Below are 8,392 nucleotides of genomic sequence, written 5' to 3'. Positions count from 1 at the left end.
GATAACAGGACAGAGGGAGACGTGTCTGTTGACCTCCTCTCCAGTGATAACAGGACAGAGGGAGACGTGTCTGTAAATCTCCTCTCCAGTGATAACAGGACAGAGGTTAGGGAGACGTGTCTGTTGACCTCCTCTCCAGTGATAACAGGACAGAGGGAGACGTGTCTGTTGATCTCCTCTCCAGTGATAACAGGACAGAGGGAGACGTGAGTGTAAATCTCCTCTCCAGTGATAACAGGACAGAGGGAGACGTGTCTGTTTACCTCCTCTCCAGTGATAACAGGACAGAGGGAGACGTGTCTGTAGACCTCCTCTCCAGTGATAACAGGACAGAGGGAGACGTGTCTGTTGACCTCCTCTCCAGTGATAACAGGACAGAGGGAGACGTGTCTGTAAATCTCCTCTCCAGTGATAACAGGACAGAGGGAGACGTGTCTGTTTACCTCCTCTCCAGTGATAACAGGACAGAGGGAGACGTGTCTGTAGACCTCCTCTCCAGTGATAACAGGACAGAGGGAGACGTGTCTGTAGACCTCCTCTCCAGTGATAACAGGACAGAGGGAGACGTGTCTGTTGACCTCCTCTCCAGTGATAACAGGACAGAGGGATACGTGTCTGTTGACCTCCTCTCCAGTGATAACAGGACAGAGGTTAGGGATACGTGTCTGTAGACCTCCTCTCCAGTGATAACAGGACAGAGGGAGACGTGTCTGTAGACCTCCCCTCCAGTGATAACAGGACAGAGGGAGACGTGTCTGTTGACCTCCTCTCCAGTGATAACAGGACAGAGGGAGACGTGTCTGTAAATCTCCTCTCCGGTGATAACAGGACAGAGGGAGACGTGTCTGTAGACCTCCCCTCCAGTGATAACAGGACAGAGGGAGACGTGTCTGTTGACCTCCTCTCCAGTGATAACAGGACAGAGGGAGACGTGTCTGTTGATCTCCTCTCCAGTGATAACAGGACAGAGGGAGACGTGTCTGTAAATCTCCTCTCCAGTGATAACAGGACAGAGGGAGACGTGTCTGTAGACCTCCTCTCCAGTGATAACAGGACAGAGGGAGACGTGTCTGTAGACCTCCTCTCCAGTGATAACAGGACAGAGGGAGACGTGTCTGTAGACCTCCTCTCCAGTGATAACAGGACAGAGGGAGACGTGTCTGTTTACCTCCTCTCCAGTGATAACAGGACAGAGGGAGACGTGTCTGTAGACTTCCTCTCCAGTGATAACAGGACAGAGGTTAGGGAGACGTGTCTGTTGACCTCCTCTCCAGTGATAACAGGACAGAGGGAGACGTGTCTGTTTATCTCCTCTCCAGTGATAACAGGACAGAGGGAGACGTGTCTGTAGACCTCCTCTCCAGTGATAACAGGACAGAGGGAGACGTGTCTGTAGACCTCCTCTCCAGTGATAACAGGACAGAGGGAGACGTGTCTGTAGACCTCCTCTCCAGTGATAACAGGACAGAGGGAGACGTGTCTGTTTACCTCCTCTCCAGTGATAACAGGACAGAGGGAGACGTGTCTGTAGACTTCCTCTCCAGTGATAACAGGACAGAGGTTAGGGAGACGTGTCTGTTGACCTCCTCTCCAGTGATAACAGGACAGAGGGAGACGTGTCTGTTTATCTCCTCTCCAGTGATAACAGGACAGAGGGAGACGTGAGTGTAAATCTCCTCTCCAGTGATAACAGGACAGAGGGAGACGTGTCTGTAGACCTCCTCTCCAGTGATAACAGGACAGAGGGAGACGTGTCTGTAGACCTCCTCTCCAGTGATAACAGGACAGAGGGAGACGTGTCTGTAGACCTCCTCTCCAGTGATAACAGGACAGAGGGAGACGTGTCTGTAGACCTCCTCTCCAGTGATAACAGGACAGAGGGAGACGTGTCTGTTGACCTCCTCTCCAGTGATAACAGGACAGAGGGATACGTGTCTGTTGACCTCCTCTCCAGTGATAACAGGACAGAGGTTAGGGAGACGTGTCTGTAGACCTCCTCTCCAGTGATAACAGGACAGAGGGAGACGTGTCTGTAGACCTCCCCTCCAGTGATAACAGGACAGAGGGAGACGTGTCTGTTGACCTCCTCTCCAGTGATAACAGGACAGAGGGAGACGTGTCTGTAAATTTCCTCTCCGGTGATAACAGGACAGAGGGAGACGTGTCTGTTGACCTCCTCTCCAGTGATAACAGGACAGAGGGAGACGTGTCTGTAGACCTCCTCTCCAGTGATAACAGGACAGAGGGAGACGTGTCTGTAGACTTCCTCTCCAGTGATAACAGGACAGAGGTTAGGGAGACGTGTCTGTAGACCTCCCCTCCAGTGATAACAGGACAGAGGGAGACGTGTCTGTAGACCTCCTCTCCAGTGATAACAGGACAGAGGGAGACGTGTCTGTTGACCTCCTCTCCAGTGATAACAGGACAGAGGGAGACGTGTCTGTTTATCTCCTCTCCAGTGATAACAGGACAGAGGGAGACGTGTCTGTAGACCTCCTCTCCAGTGATAACAGGACAGAGGGAGACGTGTCTGTAGACCTCCTCTCCAGTGATAACAGGACAGAGGGAGACGTGTCTGTAGACCTCCTCTCCAGTGATAACAGGACAGAGGGAGACGTGTCTGTTTACCTCCTCTCCAGTGATAACAGGACAGAGGGAGACGTGTCTGTAGACTTCCTCTCCAGTGATAACAGGACAGAGGTTAGGGAGACGTGTCTGTTGACCTCCTCTCCAGTGATAACAGGACAGAGGGAGACGTGTCTGTTTATCTCCTCTCCAGTGATAACAGGACAGAGGGAGACGTGAGTGTAAATCTCCTCTCCAGTGATAACAGGACAGAGGGAGACGTGTCTGTAGACCTCCTCTCCAGTGATAACAGGACAGAGGGAGACGTGTCTGTAGACCTCCTCTCCAGTGATAACAGGACAGAGGGAGACGTGTCTGTAGACCTCCTCTCCAGTGATAACAGGACAGAGGGAGACGTGTCTGTAGACCTCCTCTCCAGTGATAACAGGACAGAGGGAGACGTGTCTGTTGACCTCCTCTCCAGTGATAACAGGACAGAGGGATACGTGTCTGTTGACCTCCTCTCCAGTGATAACAGGACAGAGGTTAGGGAGACGTGTCTGTAGACCTCCTCTCCAGTGATAACAGGACAGAGGGAGACGTGTCTGTAGACCTCCCCTCCAGTGATAACAGGACAGAGGGAGACGTGTCTGTTGACCTCCTCTCCAGTGATAACAGGACAGAGGGAGACGTGTCTGTAAATTTCCTCTCCGGTGATAACAGGACAGAGGGAGACGTGTCTGTTGACCTCCTCTCCAGTGATAACAGGACAGAGGGAGACGTGTCTGTAGACCTCCTCTCCAGTGATAACAGGACAGAGGGAGACGTGTCTGTAGACTTCCTCTCCAGTGATAACAGGACAGAGGTTAGGGAGACGTGTCTGTAGACCTCCCCTCCAGTGATAACAGGACAGAGGGAGACGTGTCTGTAGACCTCCTCTCCAGTGATAACAGGACAGAGGGAGACGTGTCTGTTGACCTCCTCTCCAGTGATAACAGGACAGAGGGAGACGTGTCTGTAGACCTCCTCTCCAGTGATAACAGGACAGAGGGAGACGTGTCTGTAGACCTCCTCTCCAGTGATAACAGGACAGAGGGAGACGTGTCTGTTTACCTCCTCTCCAGTGATAACAGGACAGAGGGAGACGTGTCTGTTTACCTCCTCTCCAGTGATAACAGGACAGAGGGAGACGTGTCTGTAAATCTCCTCTCCAGTGATAACAGGACAGAGGGAGACGTGTCTGTAAATCTCCTCTCCAGTGATAACAGGACAGAGGGAGACGTGTCTCTCACCACAACAACAGGATGTGAGTAATGCTCCATGTAGGAGATCGCACTGATTGTAAAACACACAGGTTTGATAGATAGACAGCAGTCACACACAGCATGATGTGAAAGGATAAGCAGCCCATTCACTCTGACATAATAAGCCAGTAGGTCCCAATCATTAGTATACAAACCACAACCATTAGGCTAAGCATTTCCCAATAGAAATGTACAACTATTACTTCCCATTGCAAATATCGTTTTCATATTCATCACACAAAGTAACTGGTAATCTAAAGGTTAAATCAAAGAGATCTCAAACAATCAATCAATTTCAATCAATTTTATTTTATATAGCCCTTCTTACATCAGCTAATATCTCGAAGTGCTGTACAGAAACCCAGCCTAAAACCCCAAACAGCTAGTAATGCAGGTGTAGAAGCACGGTGGCTAGGAAAAACTCCCTAGAAAGGCCAAAACCTAGGAAGAAACCTAGAGAGGAACCAGGCTATGAGGGGTGGCCAGTCCTCTTCTGGCTGTGCCGGGTGGAGATTATAACAGAACCATGCCAAGATGTTCAAAAATGTTCATAAGTGACAAGCATGGTCAAATAATAATCAGGAATAAATAATAATCAGGAATAAATCTCAGTTGGCTTTTCATAGCCGATCATTAAGAGTTGAAAACAGCAGGTCTGGGACAGGTAGGGGTTCCATAACCGCAGGCAGAACAGTTGAAACTGGAATAGCAGCAAGGCCAGGCGGACTGGGGACAGCAAGGAGTCACCACGGCCGGTAGTCCCGACGTATGGTCCTAGGGCTCAGGTCTCTCAGTTGGCTTTTCATAGCCGATCATTAAGAGTTGAAAACAGCAGGTCTGGGACAGGTAGGGGTTTCGTAACCGCAGGCAGAACAGTTGAAACTGGAATAGCAGCAAGGCCAGGCGGACTGGGGACAGCAAGGTGTCATCATGCCCGGTAGTCCTGACGTATGGTCCTAGGGCTCAGGTTCTCAGAGAGAAAGAGAGAACGAGAGAATTAGAGAGAGCATACTTAAATTCACACAGGACACTGGATAAGACAGGAGAAGTACTCCAGGTATAACCAACTAACCCCAGCCCCCCGACACATAAACTACTGCAGCATAAATACTGGAGGCTGAGACAGGAGCGGTCCGGAGACACTGTGGCCCCATCCGAAGAAACCCCCGGACAGGGCCAAACAGGAAGGATATAACCCCACCCACTCTGCCAAAGCACAGCCCCCGCACCACTAGAGGGATATCCTCAACCACCAACTTACAATCCTGAGACAAGGCCGAGTATAGCCCACAGAGGTCTCCACCACAGCACAAACCAAGGGGGGGCGCCAACCCAGACAGGAAGATCACGTCAGTAACTCAACCCACTCAAGTGACGCACCCCTCCTAGGGATGGCATGAAAGAGCACCAGCAAGCCAGTGACTCAGCCCCTGTAACAGGGTTAGAGGCAGAGAACCCCAGTGGAGAGAGGGGAACCGGCCTGGCAGAGACAGCAAGGGCTGTTCGTTGCTCCAGAGCCTTTCCGTTCACCTTCACACTCCTGGGCCAGACTACACTCAATCATATGACCTACTGAAGAGATAAGTCTTCAGTAAAGACTTAAAGGTTGAGACCGAGTCTGCGTCTCTCACATGGGTAGGCAGACTGTTCCATAAAAATGGAGATCTATAGGAGAAAGCCCTGCCTCCCGCTGTTTGCTTAGAAATTCTAGGGACAATTAGGAGGCCTGCGTCTTGTGACCGTAGCGTACGTATTGGTATGTACGGCAGGACCAACTCGGAAAGATAGGTAGGAGCAAGCCCATGTAACGCTTTATAGGTTAACAGTAAAACCTTGAAATCAGCCCTTGCCTTAACAGGAAGCCAGTGTAGGGAAGCTAGCACTGGAGTAATATGATCAAATTTCTTGGTTCTAGTCAGGATTCTAGCAGCCGTATTTAGCACTAACTGAAGTTTATTTAGTGCTTTATCCGGGTAGCCGGAAAGTAGAGCATTGCAGTAGTCTAACCTAGAAGTAACAAATGCATGGATTAATTTTTCTGCATCATTTTTGGACAGAAAATTTCTGATTTTTGCAATGTTACGTAGATGGAAAAAAGCTGTCCTTGAAACAGTCTTGATATGTTCGTCAAAAGAGAGATCAGGGTCAAGAGTAACGCCGAGGTCCTTCACAGTTTTATTTGAGACGACTTTACAACCATCAAGATGAATTGTCAGATTTAACAGAAGATCTCTTTGTTTCTTGGGACCTAGAACAAGCATCTCTGTTTTGTCCGAGTTTAAAAGTAGAACGTTTTCAGCCATCCACTTCCTTATGTCTGAAACACAGGCTTCTAGCGAGGGCAATTTTGGGGCTTCACCATGTTTCATTGAAATGTACAGCTGTGTGTCATCCGCATAGCAGTGAAAGTTAACATTATGTTTTCGAATAACATCCCCAAGAGGTAAAATATATAGTGAAAACAATAGTGGTCCTAAAACGGAACCTTGAGGAACACCGAAATGTACAGTTGATTTGTCGGAGGACAGACCATTCACAGAGACAAACTGATATCTTTCCGACAGGTAAGATCTAAACCAGGCCAGAACTTGTCCGTGTAGACCAATTTGGGTTTCCAGTCTCTCCAAAAGAATGTGGTGATCGATGGTGTCAAAGGCAGCACTAAGGTCTAGTAGCACGAGGACAGCAACAGGCCTGGAATTTTTGAGATTTTAGGGGCAAGGCCTTTTGGCCTTCAAGAGGTGCCCAATCTGCCAGGGCACCAAGGCCATCTGCCAGAGCACCAAGGCCATCTGCCAGGGCACCAAGGCCATCTGCCAGGGCACCAAGGCCATCTGCCAGAGCACCAAGGCCATCTGCCAGGGCACCAAGGCCATCTGCCAGAGCACCAAGGCCATCTGCCAGAGCACCAAGGCCATCTGCCAGATCACCAAGGCCATCTGCCAGAGCACCAAGGCCATCTGCCAGAGCACCAAGGCCATCTGCCAGAGCACCAAGGCCATCTGCCAAAGCACCAAGGCCATCTGCCAGAGCACCAAGGCCATCTGCCAGAGCACCAAGGCCATCTGCCAGATCACCAAGGCCATCTGCCAGAGCACCAAGGCCATCTGCCAGAGCACCAAGGCCATCTGCCAGATCACCAAGGCCATCTGCCAGAGCACCAAGGCCATTAACCAAAACAGCCAATTAAATGTATTTTAAAACCGAAAAACACTAGCTCTTCTGTTAAGTAAAAACATAAGTGTATGTAAATGTACACTGAACAAAAATATAAATGCAACATGTAAAGTGTTGGTTCCCATGTTTCATTGAGCTGAACTAAAAGACCCCAGACATTTTCCAGACGCACAACAAGCATATTTCTCTCCAATTTTGTGCACAAATTTGCTTACATCCCTGTTAGTGAGCATTTCTCCATTGCCAAGATAATCCATCTACCTGACAGGTGTGGCATATCAAGAAGCTGATTAAACAGTATGATCATTACACAGGTGCACCTTGTGCTGGGGACAATAAAAAGCCACTAACATGTACAGTTTTGTCACACAACACAATGCCACAGATGTATCAAGTTTTGACGGAACGTGCAATTGGCATGCTGACTGCAGGAATGTCCACCAGAGCTGTTGCCAAATAATGAAATGTTATTTTCTCTACCATAAGCCACCTCCAATGTTGTTTTAGAGAATTTGGCAGTATGTCCATCCGGCCTCACAACTGCAAACCACGTGTATGGCGTCGTGTGGGCGAGCGGTTTGCTGATGTCAACACTGTGAACAGAGTGTCCCATGGTGGTGGTGGGGTTATAGTATGGGCAGGCATAAGCTACGGACAACGAACACAATTGCATTTTATCGATGGCAATTTGAATGCACAGAGATACCGTGATGAGATCCTTAGGCCCATTTTCGTGCCATTCATCCACCGCCATCACCTCATGTCCCATGTCACAAGGATCTGTACAAAATTCTGGGAAGCTGAAAATGTCCCAGTTCTTCCATGGCCTGCATACTCACCAGACATGTCACCCATTGAGATGTGGCGTGCTGAGTGAGGAAAATGGTGGTCACACCGATACTGACTAATTTTCTGATCCACACCCCTACCTTTTTTGAAGGTATCTGTGACCAACAGATGCATATCTGCATTCCTAGTCATGTGAAATACATAGATTAGGGCCTAATGAATGTATTTCAATTGACTGATTTCCGTATCTGAACTGTAACTCAGTAAAATCGTTGAAATTGTAGCATGTTGCGTTTATATTTGTGTTCAGTATATATAGATATAGTATATAGTCTTAACGGCAGTCAGGTTTGACAAATATAATGTAGGATAATTAATATTAACGTCTAAAGGCTTGATTCTGTCGACATACTGGAGGCGCTGTTCGTTAGGAGAGAAAGGCCAGTGCCTGTTGCACACCACAACATCACCCACCTTGCAATCTGAGCAGAGGCGGTCAACATTTTGAAAATATTTAACCATAAACGTAATTGTTTAAAACCTGGATGTTTTTGGTA

The sequence above is a fragment of the Coregonus lavaretus genome (genome assembly GCF_964263955.1).
Source record: "Coregonus lavaretus genome assembly, contig: HAP1_SCAFFOLD_1062, whole genome shotgun sequence".
Lineage (NCBI taxonomy): Eukaryota > Metazoa > Chordata > Actinopteri > Salmoniformes > Salmonidae > Coregonus > Coregonus lavaretus.
This window is presented reverse-complemented; position numbering follows the sequence as displayed.